This window comes from Natator depressus, chromosome 2 (genome assembly GCF_965152275.1).
Source record: "Natator depressus isolate rNatDep1 chromosome 2, rNatDep2.hap1, whole genome shotgun sequence".
Lineage (NCBI taxonomy): Eukaryota > Metazoa > Chordata > Testudines > Cheloniidae > Natator > Natator depressus.
In genome coordinates, this window is record NC_134235.1 from 16,583,398 (window position 1) to 16,599,250 (window position 15,853).

The window sequence follows — 15,853 nt, forward strand, 5'->3', positions numbered from 1 at the left end:
GTGTGTGGAGGGGGGGACCTTGCTCAGTCTTTACCCAGGCAAACCACCAAATCAGTGGGAATTAGCCTGAGCAAAGACTGAGGAAAAACTAGGAAAGGATCTCTAGAATTGGCCAAAAGTTGTAATACTATATTTTACAGTCTACAAATATCACCCTTTCCTTACAGGATACTGTGGACAGGAAATAGGAGGTAGTGGCATAATAATGAAAGAGGAAGTACTATCTCCTGTTGTCCAAACCAGAAAAGCAGGTTACTTTCTAAATATTTTTTTTTGCGTACTCAGCAGAGAAGCACCCAAACACTGAGTCTTCTGTATGGACCAAACGAAGATCCCAGACCCATTCAGGCCCAAACTTTTTGGGAAAGTCCAGTTTCAAACTTCGCATCCTGAAGCCATCTGTACTGCTAAGTGTAACTACAAAGTAATCTTCAGGGACACTTAACCACTCTGCACTTGTTGTGTATTATCAAATATGTCCATTATGGCCCCGCCCCATCTGGTGTAAATCGGCATATCTCTTTTCAACTTAATGGAGCTGCACCAGTTTACACGAGCTGTGCTGGCCCTGTGAATCAAAAATTTCAAAACCTTCCTCCAGAACTGTGCCCACCAGAATCACGTGTGAATCCCAGGTTTGTGTGTGCAGACTGGCCTTTGCGTATGCAAGTCGGGGAGTTAGCTGTAGGATACTGTGTGTACATTTCCTGATTGTGCATTCAAATGTGTGTGTGGTGGGGGGGGGGACAGGGGGGTTGCATGTTCACATAAAATTGAAGAAATTTGGAAATATGGTTCTGAAAATTTGAAAGTCTGAAAATTTAGCCCCACGTGCCTTTTCTTAATGGATAATGTAACTAGCCACAAGGGCACAGTTCCTCAAAGGTAACGAGGCTCCAAATGGAAGTTAGGAGCCTCAATGCCTTTGAGGATCTGGGCCTAGGTTCTAATCATGTGACTATAATGGAGTAGGGTTAATAGTTGTCATTTGTACATTTACCACAGAAGTGACATGATATTTGTGCTCTGTTGAAATAAAGGACAGTAGCCAGGATTATTAGCCTGCATTAAAGCCGTACTTAAAAAGCCATGGGCTGCTTTGTAGAGTAGGCTCACCACAGAGAGAGGCGTTGCTCAGTATTTGGCTTGACAGTGGCATCTGGAGCAGCATTAATGTTCGCAGCAGGAGTGAAGTGGATTTACACCATTCTTCTGCTAGCACCGGGAAATGGTTTTACGGCTAGCAATTACAGCTGGGTCAGGCCTCCTTTGAGTCTGGGCTGACACTGACTCTTTGTTTACATAATTAACCTTAAATAGGATTAAATGTCTGAATCCATGCTTTGCTAACGTTTAATGCTTACTAGGGACCAAGCATCTATTTCGAGGCTTAACCATGCTTCTTGCAATATGACTTTCACTGTATTCATCTTCCATAATTGGTGAGCATTTAGGGCTTTATCCCGTTCTCCCTAAAGTCAGTGGTTAACCTCTCTTTCAATGGGAGCAGGGGAAGGTCCTGGTTGTACGGTACAAACTGCTAATCTCTTGATTTATGGATTCAGTCTCTCAGCATGATTCCTCCTGAAATGGGCACATTTTTGTTAGCTATGTTTTTAAGCTGATTCTCTCTAACAAGTAAAGCACATATATCATTTCTGGAAAAGGTAATCTCTGTTTACATTGTGCAGCTATCCTTGCAGCTTTATTGTCATCTAGACTCCTTTTCCCTCAATAAAAATTTAAAGTGTTTCATTATTGCAGGTGCACATGCCATGAAAAATTGTGTTGTTTTATTGAACTCAGTTTCATGGTCCATTTATGGAGCTTGTTCCTTTAAGAAAAATCTAATTATAAGTTTAAATAATGACTATTGGCTTTTCTTAGGCTTGATCCTATAGTGGTTTAGTATGTATAAATCCCATAGAAATTAATAGGACTTTAGCATGTGGAAGGACACCAGATCTGTCCCTAAAATGACTTTGGGTTATGTTTGCTCTGCTTTTGTCTGTATCTTTGCTGCATTGTTTAAGGTTCTAGGAGGAAATAGCTGAAAGGTTTTATGGCTGCAAATTGTGGCCCAGGATCCTGCATGCTAATTCACACTTGCATGGAATCCTACTGACTTCAGATGGGCTTCATGTGAGCATAAGGGGCACGTGGATCAGAATGGGGAGGGCTGGTCAGAAAATGCAGATTAAGGAGCAAATTCAGCTCCGTTATGACTCCGTGGATTACAGTGGAAACTGACACCAGGACTGAATTTGTCCCTGTAACTGCAAAATATGTGTTGAAGAGCCAGATCTTGCATCCTTAGACACCACAAACTCCCATTGAGTTAGCTTGGCATTTCAGGTGCACGAGGAATGCAGGCCTAGATTTTCCAAAGTAACTTCTGAGTTTGGAGTTGTCTTGATTTTTGGGTGCCCATTTTAACACCCCTTTGAAGGGCTTGATTTTGAGTGGACCAGCGTTCAGCCGTTCTGAAAATCAGGCCACTTTGGGGTGTCTTATGTTGAGCACCCCAAAAATTGAGGCCCTGCACAATCACAAGTCACTTTTGAAAATTTAGGCTGCAGGATCTGATCCTTAAACAAGCAGCTTTGTCAGCATTTCTAGTGTAGCTACGTGAGGCAAAACAGTGGAAGTGGGATCCAATTTTCATTCTTAGGAACATGCTAAGATGTAAGGTTACATAGCCAACTGCATTTTCTTTTGTAGTTTAGGGCATATGATTATTATTAGTATTTGTGCCTTGCTCTCTGAAATTTTCTCCAGGCTACAAAGATGCTTTTCAGATTCTGGCTGACAAGGGAACACAACTTTTATACAAGTGGCCTTTAGTGCTCTTTATAATATTATTTATTGTAATTTTTAAACTGTATGTGTAATTTATATTCTGGCACTGTCTGATATTTGAACAACTTTAATATGTTTATTTCAATATATTATGCAAACAATACTTCTTACCTGATTTTTTATGTTCTGTCTTTAAAAACTTGCACCACTTATTAATAAATAGAAATTTCAATTATGTGGAGGAATTTCATTTATTTTAAAAAATCTGTGTTCGAATCAGGCAAGTCAGAGGAACACAGGGTCTAATTCTGCCCCCAGCTGAAGTCAAAGTTCCCTTCGACTTCATCGGTGCAGGATTGATCCAGAACCCTTTCCTTGCTCCTGCAAGTAATCCCATTGAGATCTGGGTGGTGGGATTGGCCCCAGTATCTGTATCCTCTTTTGGTTCAGTTGCAATATGAGTTACTCCCAGACATTTAATAGGAAAAGAAGTGTATTAAGAATAGAAAACCAGAAATTCAAAACAGCTGCTAGCCTATTAAAATATAGCCAAGTTACATGTAAAATATAATATTCACAATGTAAACGTTATGGGCACGTCTTCACATCAAAAAAATCACCCAAAATGCGGCAGCAAGTCTTAGAGCCCAGGTCAACTGACTTGGGCTCACGCTGCCGGGCTAAAAATAGCAGTGTAGATGTTTGGGGTCAGGCTGGAGCCCAGGGTCTAAGACCCTCCCCCCTCGATGGATTTCAGAGTCAGGCTCCAGCCTCAGCTCAAAAGTTCTATTTTTAGCCCTCCTGGGAGAGCCCATCAGTTGACCTGGGCCTTAAGGCCTCACATAAAACTGCTCTGAATCTGCTTACATGGAATAAATATATCTACTGGTTAAAACATCGGGCCGGGAGTCAAGGTTCCTGGGTTCTCTTCCCAGTTCTACTGCTGACTTGGTCTGTGGTCCTGGGCAGATCAGTTCATTTCTCTATGCTTCAGTTTCCTCATTTGTAAAATTGGTGTCATGCTACTTACCTATCTCACAGGGATGTTGTGGGGCTTTATTAATGATTGATGTTTTGACATCCTTAGAGGAAAGGTGATATAGATGTGCAAAGCGTTGTTATTGCTAACTTACCCAAAGCGCTGTCTGTGAACAGATTCATGTGGTAGTTTTCACTGGGCTAAAGCTTTGTCATGCATTTTTAAAAGTTTCATTTTAATTATCATTGTTTGGTTTGGTTTCATTTTAATGATCATTGTTTGGTTTATTTTCGCATAAACAGCTGATTTGGAAGCCGCTTCACATCTCTAGGTAAGTTACAGTCTGTTCACTAGTGGTTGTGGAAACTTCCATGTGTGTTTCATATCATTCCAGTGGAATTTCCTGAGAGAGAATGGAGATGGGCATGACTTTTAGACGCTTGATTTCTGGAGGTTTGTCTATGTGGGGGAAAAGCCTGGAATAGCTAATGGAGAATAGCTATTGCTGAATGCCTGCTCCACACTAGCTCCCTGTGCGGACACACTTATGCTGAACTAAGAGTGCCTTTGTGCAGTGCAGGTTAATGTGGAATAGCTATTGTGCTGTACGTTCACAACCTAGCTATTTCACACTTATTTCCCTGTGTAGACAAGCCCTGAGTAAAAAAAAAAGTGACTACAGTGAAATGTACCTTGACAAGGGATCAGTGTTTTCTAAATATCTGTCCAGTGCTGAAATTTCAGACACATACAATTGAAGGAGGTTGAATTACTAATGTTTTAACAAGGCTCACAGGGAGCACACTAAATACGACTCTGCTGAAAAACTGAACACTACTGGCATCTGACCCTGTTTGAGAAAATGGAGTACACTAAGCAAATGAGGGAACCAGAAGAAAGCCTATCTGACTGTAGCCACATGATTAGCACCAAGCAACCTACTCTGCTCAACAGTTGAAATGCAGTGTGAAAAGCTACTGCAAATGTTTGCTGAAAACCAGATCATGCAAAATATGGTCGCCCTTATTCTGATCTCACTCAAACACCAGCGTAAATCAGGAGTAACTCAACAGCTCAATGGAGTTACCTTAGTGTGAAATCAATTTAAGGGCCTCATTCCAATCTCACTTACTGCCAAATTTCAATAAATATCTATAGGATGAGCAATATTTTTAATGAAACAGCAAGTTACTTCTGAATTTTGAGTCGCATTCGTTTGGATTAAGAATTTTATTGCTTTAAAGATTTCATGCAGCACAAATACTTTCTGTTGCCTGACTTACTTTCATGACAAGAACAGTACAGTATCAAATGCATCAAACTCATAGAATGTCTTAACATTAGTTTGACTTGCTTAGCAACCAGAATAGCACAGGGCCCAGTCTGAAGCAAACAGAGAGATACCCAGCAGGACTCTACTGCAAAGACTTGCAGACAGCAGCAGGGATGACATTTAGATGGACATTGCACAACCACGTATGTGAGCCATTCATCCATTGTTCACAGGCACTGAAATGTGTCGCACGGGATCTTTTCCCTGGCCATCACCCAGATACAGAAGCTTGCCAAGTAAGTGAATTTTGCTGCACATGCCAAATTTATCTCCACTGTAACGCCACTGAAGTTATCGGAGTTATACCAGGGATTAATTTGGCCTGAGTAGTTTAATCATAGACTCAGAGAAATGGTGGGCTGGATGAGACCTCAACACAAGTTAGGAAACAAAGAAATGTGGGCCAGGGTAGGAAGATGTTGTAATCATCCTCAAATAAGCACTCATACCTAGATAGCGTCCTACATCAGCAGCATGAATGAGCATTTGTGTTCTGACTCCATCCAGCTGCACACAGCCTCCCTCCTCGCCAGATTATTCATGATTTATGCAGGACTGACATCAGGAGGGCATGTGAAGTTGTCCTAGGTCTGGATCTAGCAGAAGGACTCCTAGGAGCATGAATAACTTGAGCAGCTGCTTCCAGTGTCACACAAGCAGCAGCAGCAGAAGGGATGTGGCTGATTCTTTGTCCAGCGCTGGTCCCCCCATGTGTCTTTCTCGATCTTCCTCTCAGGATCTTTTCCTGGCCAGTTTGATCTCCAAGTGCCATTTGTTCTCACTCTTATGGGTATTTACAACTAGATTGGATAAATTACCAAACATGTACTGTTGGAACAATGCTGCACTGGAAGGAAAGCTGAATTGCCAGGACTTCTCCCTTTAGAATGGATGTCGCTGATTCTATTAATTTTCAGTCCCCTGATCTAATCACTAGCTAACTTCTCTTGGAATCCATAAGGAGGTAAACATTTGAGATTAACCTAACTACCCACTTGGTATCATACATGTTCATACAGATATAATTGAAAATGTATATACAATGCTACAGTGCTCGGAACAATAGAGCACTCAACTGAAGAAGAATTTAAAAAAACCTTAGAAACAAAGGGCCAAATTAATACCTTGGTATGAGAGATAAATTAGTCTTGGGCTTCTGTATACCCCTGAATTTGCACTGGCACTTTACAGGTTGGAAAAAGTATCTATGCAGTGGATGCAATGGAAAATATGAGCAATGTGATTTTCCTGAGCAATTTTTATATTACTGATAAATATGCATGTGGCACATCCCAATATATATATACTAATCCTTGCAAGGGCCAATGAGACCTGCTAAACATGATGTCCTACAGACATTCCTATACAGCATACTGACCGTCTTAGCAAATATGAGCCACCCACCCCAAGTAGCTTTTTGTATGGCCCGGCAGAACCCAATGTTTGGTTGTTGCAATGCTCCCTTGATGAGAAGCTAGCTTATGTCTTCTTCAGGGATATTATCAGAACATCTCTGCCTCTTATCCCCCTCAAGTGAATGTGCCTCCCATCTTCCATGGCTAAGGCAGTTGGAGTCTCAAGCTCATGTTGTCCCATAAGCTGGTACAGACAAACTGACCTGTTAAGGTAAGTGGCTTAGAGGACTGTTGGTCAAAAATCTTTCTGAGACGCAAACTCCATGTTTTCCATGTTGAGGTGAGTTTCTGCCAACAAGGGTGGCAGAACTGACTGACATACTGTTCTTCCCTCATTGTACAATCCATTGCTAATAGTGAAAACTTTGGGCTCCCTTTAGGTGAAGATTACAAGCTCCTTGTCAGCTGAGATATGGGTAATATATTTAGCACTTCCATGCTTTAAAGCACTGCCAAATTCTGTTTGTTGAAAGGACTTGTTTTTTTGGTATCCAGTCACATTTTTTATCCAGGGCATTTTAGCCTATGAAGACTTTGAAATATGCTTTTGCGACAATTCCCTGATGTTTTAAAGTAAGAGATCTGGGACAAATGGAAATTATCCATCTGATTTATTAATTGCAAACAGAAAATCAGGGGCATTTCCTATCATACAGCCTGTTCCAAAGCCCACTGAAATCAGTTGAAAGATTCCCATTGCCTTCAATGGGCTTTAGATTGGGCCCGTAGTGGCATTCTAATGACTGATGTTCTGAGGCAGAGGAACCCTTACAGAAGCCCCCAGGGGTACTCAATGTATTGGCCTTGGGGCTCTGAAGGGCTGAGCCCTAGATACTCCAAACCTAATGCTTCAATTTAGTAAAGAGTGCCTGTTGCCTTTCAAAAATGGGGCAGGGGGGAACTCCAAGCCCCACTGAACTCAATGGCCAGGCTCCTATTGTCTACAAGGGGTTCAGGATTTCACACATGAAATTCTCATTATAATCCAGCTAGCTGAAGGGTAGCATATTTAAAAAATACACAGTTGTGGCAGGGGAAAACAAATAACCTTCAGAGATGCTCTCCCTTGAACCTGGATTAGCAGAGCATGTCATGAAGTGGCCAGCAAGTCCCTTTTGGACCTTGGGTCCGGTAGTTCCTTGGAACAGAGGGATTTGTGGGTTAGGCCAGCTGTAGCACGTCAGAACCTGCCGAATTGCCCTAACCAGAAAACAGCCCTGTCCTAAGATAATTTGATTAGAATTCAGTGTATCCTCTTGGGTGAAAGTATTGCTGGTCTGACAATTGATTCCTACTTAGGGGTGTTATATGATTTTAAAGGCACTGACTCCATGCTCATATATCCAATACACAAGTCAGTGAATATATGGCAGAATCTGGGCAAAATCTATCATTTGTGGCCCTTGCCATTCCTCTCTTGGTAAGCAAACAAAGAAATGATGATTGTTTTGTTCCTCATTAGGCAGAAATGAAGCCTAAAGACTATACCCCTGAGAAAGCACTGCATAATTCACCGGGATAGTGTTTTGAGTGAGAAGTCAACATTGTCCCAAATAATGCTTCCTGTGTCAAAGCTGTCGTAGAACAATACCGTGTTGCAATGATTAGCCGAGCATCACTCCACAGCAGGGCAGAGTTAAAATTGCAAAGTTCAAAGATGAAATGCTGTATGATGTAAATCCTGCTGAAAGTCAAATTATCTTCACTTCCAAACATCAAACAATTTGGAATTACTCCCAGAAAACACATTTTCTCAGGTATGGCTGTTATTGCCTGTCATTATACTGGACACTTTCATCCCAATCTGGTTGATGAGATATTGAGCCAGGGTCAATGGCAATAAAAACTGTGTATGGCTAAGGCAGATCCTTTCAACAAAAGGTGTTTCCAAGTTACTCAGGCTGCTGCATTCAATCACAATTCACAAAAGCTGTCTTTTATTATGGAAGTGACTGCCACATAGAGCTGGTTGGCACAATGAGATTTCACCCAAATGTGCTGCTTTGCTGGGGCTGTAATGTCTGAGAGAGCGAGACTCATAACAAACTCTATAACCCTGGAATGTGGGAGATCCAGATTCAACTCCGCTGTACCTGACTCAGAGCAGAGTTTTTCATCCGAAATCACCCTGAACCAGGCAGAGCAGGGATTTAAACCTGGGTCTTCCAATTCCCAGGCTAGTAATCTAATCACAAGGAGGACAGACAGATGGACGGGGGCGGTGGAGGGGGGAGCATGTGCGCACACACAGAGCCCTGCTTATTCAGCACCCATAGCTCCTCTGGGAAAAGATCACTTCCCTGATGTTTTGTGTCAACATGATAGCCAGTAACAAATGCACAAGGTGGAGGTTGAAATAGTGCCCTAGATCTGAACACCTGTGGACCTTAGTGAAGTTAGTATACAAGTCCAGATTGAATTGGAGCCCGGCAATTGCCCCCTAGCTCTGTAACTGGCCTTGCCAAACGCAATGTCTGAATATCTCCAAACTTTGGATCTGGATACAGATTTACATCCAAACTTTATAGGCTGAGCCCATCTCTAATAGATATTTCCTATTGTGACTGATGAGACAACCACTCAACGTGAGATGTATTCGCTATGGGGTGGGCAGACATAGAGCTGAATAGATTGATCTTTCTACAGGTGTGCTTAGATGCACATATGCAGAAGAATTCCAACAAAACTGGCAAAGAGCACTGGGCACAGTGAACCAGGAGTGCCTGAAGAGCTGACAGTCCCATTTGGTGCAACTGTTTTTTCTCCAATCCAGCAAAGCATGGCTTTTTGACTTTCCCAAATGTCATACATTAGCAGGTCAAAGTGTTATGTCCAGTGCCAGTATTTTGCGCATTAATTGGGTAACATTGTAGCATTCCTCCAGCTCACATCATTGGGATACACTATGAGGACAAAGTAATCAAAAAGAGAGATTTGCTGCAAATGGTAAATAAATGCCTTCATGACCTTGTGCAGGTCTCTTAGGGCCTGATCTAAAGCCCAGGGAAGTCAAAGTCTTTGCATGGACTTCAGTGAGTTTGGATCAATCCCTGTACGTTCTGATTTCCAGATATAGCCTAGAATGTTGGGTGTCTTAAATTTTGGGTGAGACCTCTGAAAATCAGGACTTAGGTTGGGCACCCCAAAAAAGAAGGCATTCAAAATCACAGGCCACTTTTGGAACTTTGGATCTTAAACTCGCTGGGTGAAATCCTGGCACCATAGAAGTGGATGACAAAACTCTTGTTAACTTCAATAGAGCCAGGATCTAACTTGCTACTCATTATTTTCCTCTTCTGTATAATGGGGGTCATGATACTTCCCTACAGCACAGGGCTGCTTTGGGGCTTAATTCATTAATGCCTGTAGAGCACCTTGAGTTCCATGGACTGAGGTGGTTATGGAACCTTTCTTTGAGCTTCTCATTTCCTCCTATGATGCTTTGGATGCAGCGGGTAGAGTAGTGACACATCACTCAGTGTCATCATTATTACTTCATGTCACCACTATAGTCTCATCTAGTTCACTGTAGTTGAGCTGTATTTCAACTTTCCTACACCACTCTCTTCAGACCTATCCATAGTATCCATTGTCCAGAATGACTAACCGGCAGCATCAAAAATGGCCTAATTACATTGGAAGGCTCTGTCCCTTTAAAGGGGAAAAACATCCTTTCACTTCTATTTCTCAGTGTAAGTAATTACTGCCCAAAGTGGTTTCACATCCTGACCTGGACTGCTGCAAAGTCATTCCATTTAGGGATTCAGTTCAGGACATACCACAGGCACTTTGCTTGTACATGATCCTATTTCATTTAACCTATTGCCTTTGGGATTATTATACCATTTTCACAAGATTTTTTAAGGCAATTTTATCAAGCCTGTCCACTCGCAGACTATTATCTTTCACTAAGACTTTATTAAAACAGTGTGATAACCTCCTGTCTATTTAAACTCCCTGAAGTTAATCATCATATCAGGAGAAGCCAGGTAAGTCAGTATTAAAAGATTACTAGATATTCACATTCTGAATAGTTTTAAATGGTGCTGCTATGGAGAGGTACCTAAAAGAATCTTTTTCAATCTGTGCAGTTAATAATCATTGAGGCTGAAGAATGAAGAATGTTAGGAGAGAGTTTTTATAACATATGATTTCTTAAATTCAGACTTATTGTAGAAAGTGTAAACTTTTGATCTAATACAAATCAGGTGACGATAGAAATTAAGTCAAGAACGAACTTCTTTTTTCATATTAGCCAGAGAAGATTTATTTAGACCTGTTTTTTAAAGTTTGTTTTAAACCTGAAAGGGTGACCTTTAGATCTTGGAACTGAATAGAGATAGAGAAATTAGTATGCAAGGTCTTTCCCTTTTCTCTCCTTCAGCCTCTTAACTTCTGTTCTGCTCTGTTTAGCACTATAGATAAGAGGGGAAACCAGTTGGTATCTGATTGGACTCCTTTTGTGTTGGAAAAAAGAGAACATTTCAACCTGCACGGTTACTTGTCACATTAAAGTGGGTGAAAATGAAGCATAGCTAATAAGTTAGTTACCTTGAGATCTTTGTTTGGTGAGACTAATGAAGAGGTACTTAGTCCTGAATCTCTAGGGTCACATAAGTGTAACCCAAACTGCTGAGGTTGTTATCAACACCAAAACCATTTTTGCTGTATCTGGGTTTTAGAAACATTGGATGGGAATAAAAGTTTACTTGTTATTTAAGTGTGTCGGTTACCTGGTTCAAGCTATGAAAACATAGTAAAATTTTAATTTGAAATAAATAATTAGCTGAATTATCATATCAGATTCATTGGTGTCAGTATTTGTGGCTAGGAGCTTGACTGTCAACCTACACGTGAGAAATATTAGGGAGGAAAATGGTCACTGGAACAAAACTTGCAGGGTCTATCTGTGTGTTTTATGTCATGCCCATCTCTTTAGTACTGAGTGTCTTATCAGTCTAAAAGACATTGTCAAATGACGATCACTGGCAATTTTTAGTTTTGACAGTGAAAAAGTTGTATATTTTTAGCCTGATTGTGCATTTCACTCATTGCAAAGCTTACATTGGTATCACTAAAAAAGGAAAGATACCATTAAAAATTATAACAAGGATGTGTCCATTATAGTTAAATGAGCTGGGCATTTGTCTTCTACAGCTAAATCCTGCATTCTTTCCTCAGGCAAAACTTGTACCAACATAAAGTCAGTTCATGATCAAATCTTTAGTAATGTATTTTAATCCTACTTCAAAGCTGCTTTCACTTCTTTGATGTGGTTACATCTCTCTTCCCCAGCAGTATTTCAAGATTTATTTTATGAGGATTTATCTTTCCATATCATGTTTTCATCATGCTACAATAGCTATGGTATAATATCAGGTGGGAGTTTCTAATGCAGAATGACAATGTTTGATTTAAAAATCTGAATATTCTAATACACTGGATAGAGTTAAACAGAAGTACTCAGACCAGTCTATAGGGAGCATTTAGGGACAGATGTAGGTCTCTCTCTCCAGAGCCACAGTATTTTAGCATTCAAATCACTGTACTTCATTCTTGTTCTGTTATATTGGCTACTTTTCCGATTCCCTTTTACATCTCTCTCCTAATTTTTCCAGTATGGCAATTTTTATGTTCCTCTATCTCCCATCTCTGCTTTGCCCACTGCAAGCTTTGCTTTCTCCAGTCTCTGTTATATCATGCAATATTGCACACATTGTAGGTCTCTCCCTCCCTTCCTCCCCTGTTCTGCTGCACTGTTGAGCTCTCTATCAGTTTTAAACAAACTGTCAAAGAATCTGAAACCTGGCTAGGAAAGTACCTGGATACATGATGAACTCCCCTTTTTATCTGGGAACATTTGTTGAACCAAAGAATGAATGACAGCTCTGCTGGCAAACCTTGTCATTCTGAGAAATGCAATTACAAACATCAATAATTTCTGTGATTCTTTTATCCTCCCAAAATGACAAATTGAGGTGTAGACCAGCAGTTCTCAACCAGGGGTCAGGGGTCCCCTGAGGGGCCGGGAGCAGGTTTCAGAGGGGTTTCAAAATAAAACAGAGAGCAGGGCCAGCATTAGACTTACTGGAACCCAGGGCAGACAGCCGAATCCTGAGCCCCATTGCCCGGGACTGAAGCCATAGCTGGAGCAACTTAGCTTTGGGGGGGGGCCCTGTGGCACGGGGCCCTGGCCAATTGCTCTGCTTGCTACCCCCTAATGCTGGCCCTGGCTTTTGATCTACTGAAAAATGGTTGTTGTGGTGCAGGTGGGGGGGGGGCGGGGGCTCAGAGAGAAAAATGCTGAGAACCCCTGGTGTAGGCTAATTACTCAGCAAAACTCTGAGGCCTCAATTCAACAAAGCACTTACAGACATGCTTAAAAGTTTTGCTGAATTGGACCCTATACAGTGGTGGATTTGAAACTGGGTCAACGGGGCCCGTGCCCAGGGGCCCCGGCCAACTGGGCGCCCCTTAGAAAATATCCGCCGCCAGTGGCGGAAGCCTGGACCCTCACCCCTACTCCGCGGTGGCAGCACTGGGCAGGGGAAGCCCCCGTCAGCAGCCCCCACAGGGGCCACTGATCCCATCTGCGGCAGAAGCTGCGGGGTGGCAGGGCAAGGCCTCGCGCCCAACCCGCTCTCCAGTAGAAGTACCAGGCAGGCGAGGCGGGAGAAGCCCTAGCGCCCCAACCCTGGTTCCCCTCAGAAGCGCGGGGGGTGACAATGGAAGCCCCAGCACCTGGACCCCCACTGCAGCCCCAGGACTGGAGGAGCTCTCACTCCCTGCTGCGGCCCTGGGGCAGTTGTGCAGGGAGAGAGCTTCTCTGGTCTTGGGGCCCCAGTGGGGATGCAGAAAAGAGCAAAAGGGGTTGCAAGGCTGCAGTGGGCAGGAAGGAGGAGACCCTAGGTGAAATGGGCTGGGTCCTGAGGAAGGGGCAGAAAGGGGCCCCCCACTTGCTCTGGCCTAGGGCCCCAGGAAACCTTAATCTGCCTCTGACCCTATATATCTAAATAACTGTAGGACAAAAAAACGGTTATCATTGAGGTGAATAGTCAGATGTGCATTGTTTCTAATAAGAGCAGGACTGGACCTGAAATTTCATAAATTTATAGATTTTTAAAGCCAGAAGGAAATCATTAGACTCCTCTCAGCTGACCTGCTGTATAAGACAGGTCATCGCGTGTGGCTGAGCTACGGTATGTGTTTTAGACAGACATCCAAACTTGATTTGAGGTGGTACAGACTTCACCACATCCTTTGGTATGCTGTTCAATGATCAGTTCCTCTCACCGTTAAAAATATATTCCTTATTTCCAGTCTGAATTTGTTTAGCTTCACCTTCCAGCCATTGGATTTTGTTATGTTGCTGTCTGCTAGATTAAAGAGTAGATCTGGTCAAAAAACCAGTTTATCATCAGAAAATGCAGTTTCATCAAACCCTAAACATTTTGCAGGAATGTATCCGTTTCAACAACATTTTAGACAGGCAAGATCATTTCTATTTTCTCATTTTTCTGATGTCGAAACATTTCATTTCAATAATGTCAAAATGTTTAATTTCAATAAGGTAAAAACAGTTTGTTCCAACTTTATTGTTTTGATTCAACTTTTATATTTTAATATTTTATATTAGAATGTTTTGATATTAGCAAAACATCTGTACCTTATCAAAATGAAACATGTCAACATTAGTGTAGCAAAACAACTGAATATTGACAAAACAAAACATTCTGAGAGTTCTGAATCAAAATTGTTTGGAATTCTCATTTTGTGGAAATTCAGAACAAAAACAGATATCAGAATTTCCTGTGGAAATTTTCCTATCAGACCAGCTATATTAAAGAATCCTCTAGTTTCAGATATATCTCCTTATGCAGGTACTCATAGATCCTGGGTGAAATTCAGGTCTCATGGTAGTCAATAGCAAAACTCCCATTGACTTCCATGGGTCCAGAATTTCACCCCACGATCAAGTCAACTCTTATCCTTCTTTTTGTTAAGCTAAATAGATTGAGCTTCTCAAATTTCTCATTGTAATCAAGTTTTTCCAGAACTTGAATCATTCTTGTGGCTCTATATCAGAGGGGTAGCCATGTGTTAAAGGGACTTGAGGACCAAATGTTGATGAGGGGAAGTTCTCAGGATTCTGAGTGTAGTATATTTAAATAATGGTTTACCTTTCCATGATGGAATAATGGGTGGGAAATCATCATTTTTATAGACCCTCCCTCCACAAACACAATGTTATGCCCCGCCTGCTGATACTGTTGCAGTCTCTGATACTGCAGTTCTTACGCCGGCAAAATTTCCCATTTACTCTTACTTGTGCTTTGCTGTGTGCCAGATGAAGCCTCCTGTTCTCAGAGATGTACGGATGTGCCAAGAAAAGATCTTAGACAGATAATTGTTGGTTAAAAACATACTTTAGTATAAGATCCTCTCTCCCACATGCCCAAGATATGGTTCCCATTTAAAAAAATCATACAGTATAGTTAGCATAAGCAATAATTATGGTGGATGAGAGCTAGCCACAGTTCCGATCAACAAAAGTTAAAAAAAACATTGGATGTCTTCCCAAATCATGAGATTTCATTTTAAAGACTATATATATATTTTTTGGTTTGTCTTCACATTTTTGAATTCCCCCTGCCCATCCCCAGTGTGCATGTGAGAAAATTAGTGTTGCCAACACACCTGAATGTACTGAGTAACATGATTCTGGCTCTGACCTGTTGGTGGGGAACATAAGAATGGTCATACTGGGTCAGCCCAGTGGTCCATCTAGCCCAGTATCCTGTCTTCTGACAGTGGCCAATGCCAGATGCTTTAAAGGGAATGAACAGAACAAGCAGTCATCAAGTGATCCATCCCCTGTCATCCACTCCCAGCTTCAGGCAATCAGAGGATAGGGCTACCCAGAGAATGAGGTTGCATCCCTCACCATCTTGGCATATAGCCATTGATGGATTTATCCTCCATGAATTTATCTAGTTCTTTTTTTGAACGCCATTATAGTTTTGGCCTTCACAAAATCCCCCAGCATGAGTTCCACAGGTTAACTGTGCATTGTGTGAAGAAGTCCTTCCCTTTGTTTGTTTGATTCCAGCTTCTCCCCATACCCCACATTTCTAATTAATTCTGTGCCCTGCCTGCCACACAACTGCCCATCCCACAGCTCGGCAATCAATTCTGCCCACCCCTCAGCCCCACATCTACCCTCATTCCCCACTCTGCTCCTCTTTCAGCTCTGGGGTCCATCACTCCCCTCTCCTCCCCTTTCCCATGCCTGGCGCTGGAGGGATGAAGAGGTGAGGGGGGAGCAGG

At 42.0% G+C, this 15,853-nt stretch overlaps 1 protein-coding gene across 1 annotated transcript in view; it reads left to right on the top strand.

Annotated features, from left to right (window-relative positions):
- Nucleotides 1–10,382: 10,382 nt before the first annotated feature.
- Nucleotides 10,383–15,853, top strand: part of HHLA1 (HHLA1 neighbor of OC90) — a 49,783-nt gene continuing 44,312 nt past the window's right edge. The window contains exon 1 of the mRNA XM_074942941.1: nt 10,383–10,515. The gene's annotated coding sequence lies outside the window, so the exon portion shown is untranslated. The remainder of the gene's footprint in view (nt 10,516–15,853) is intronic.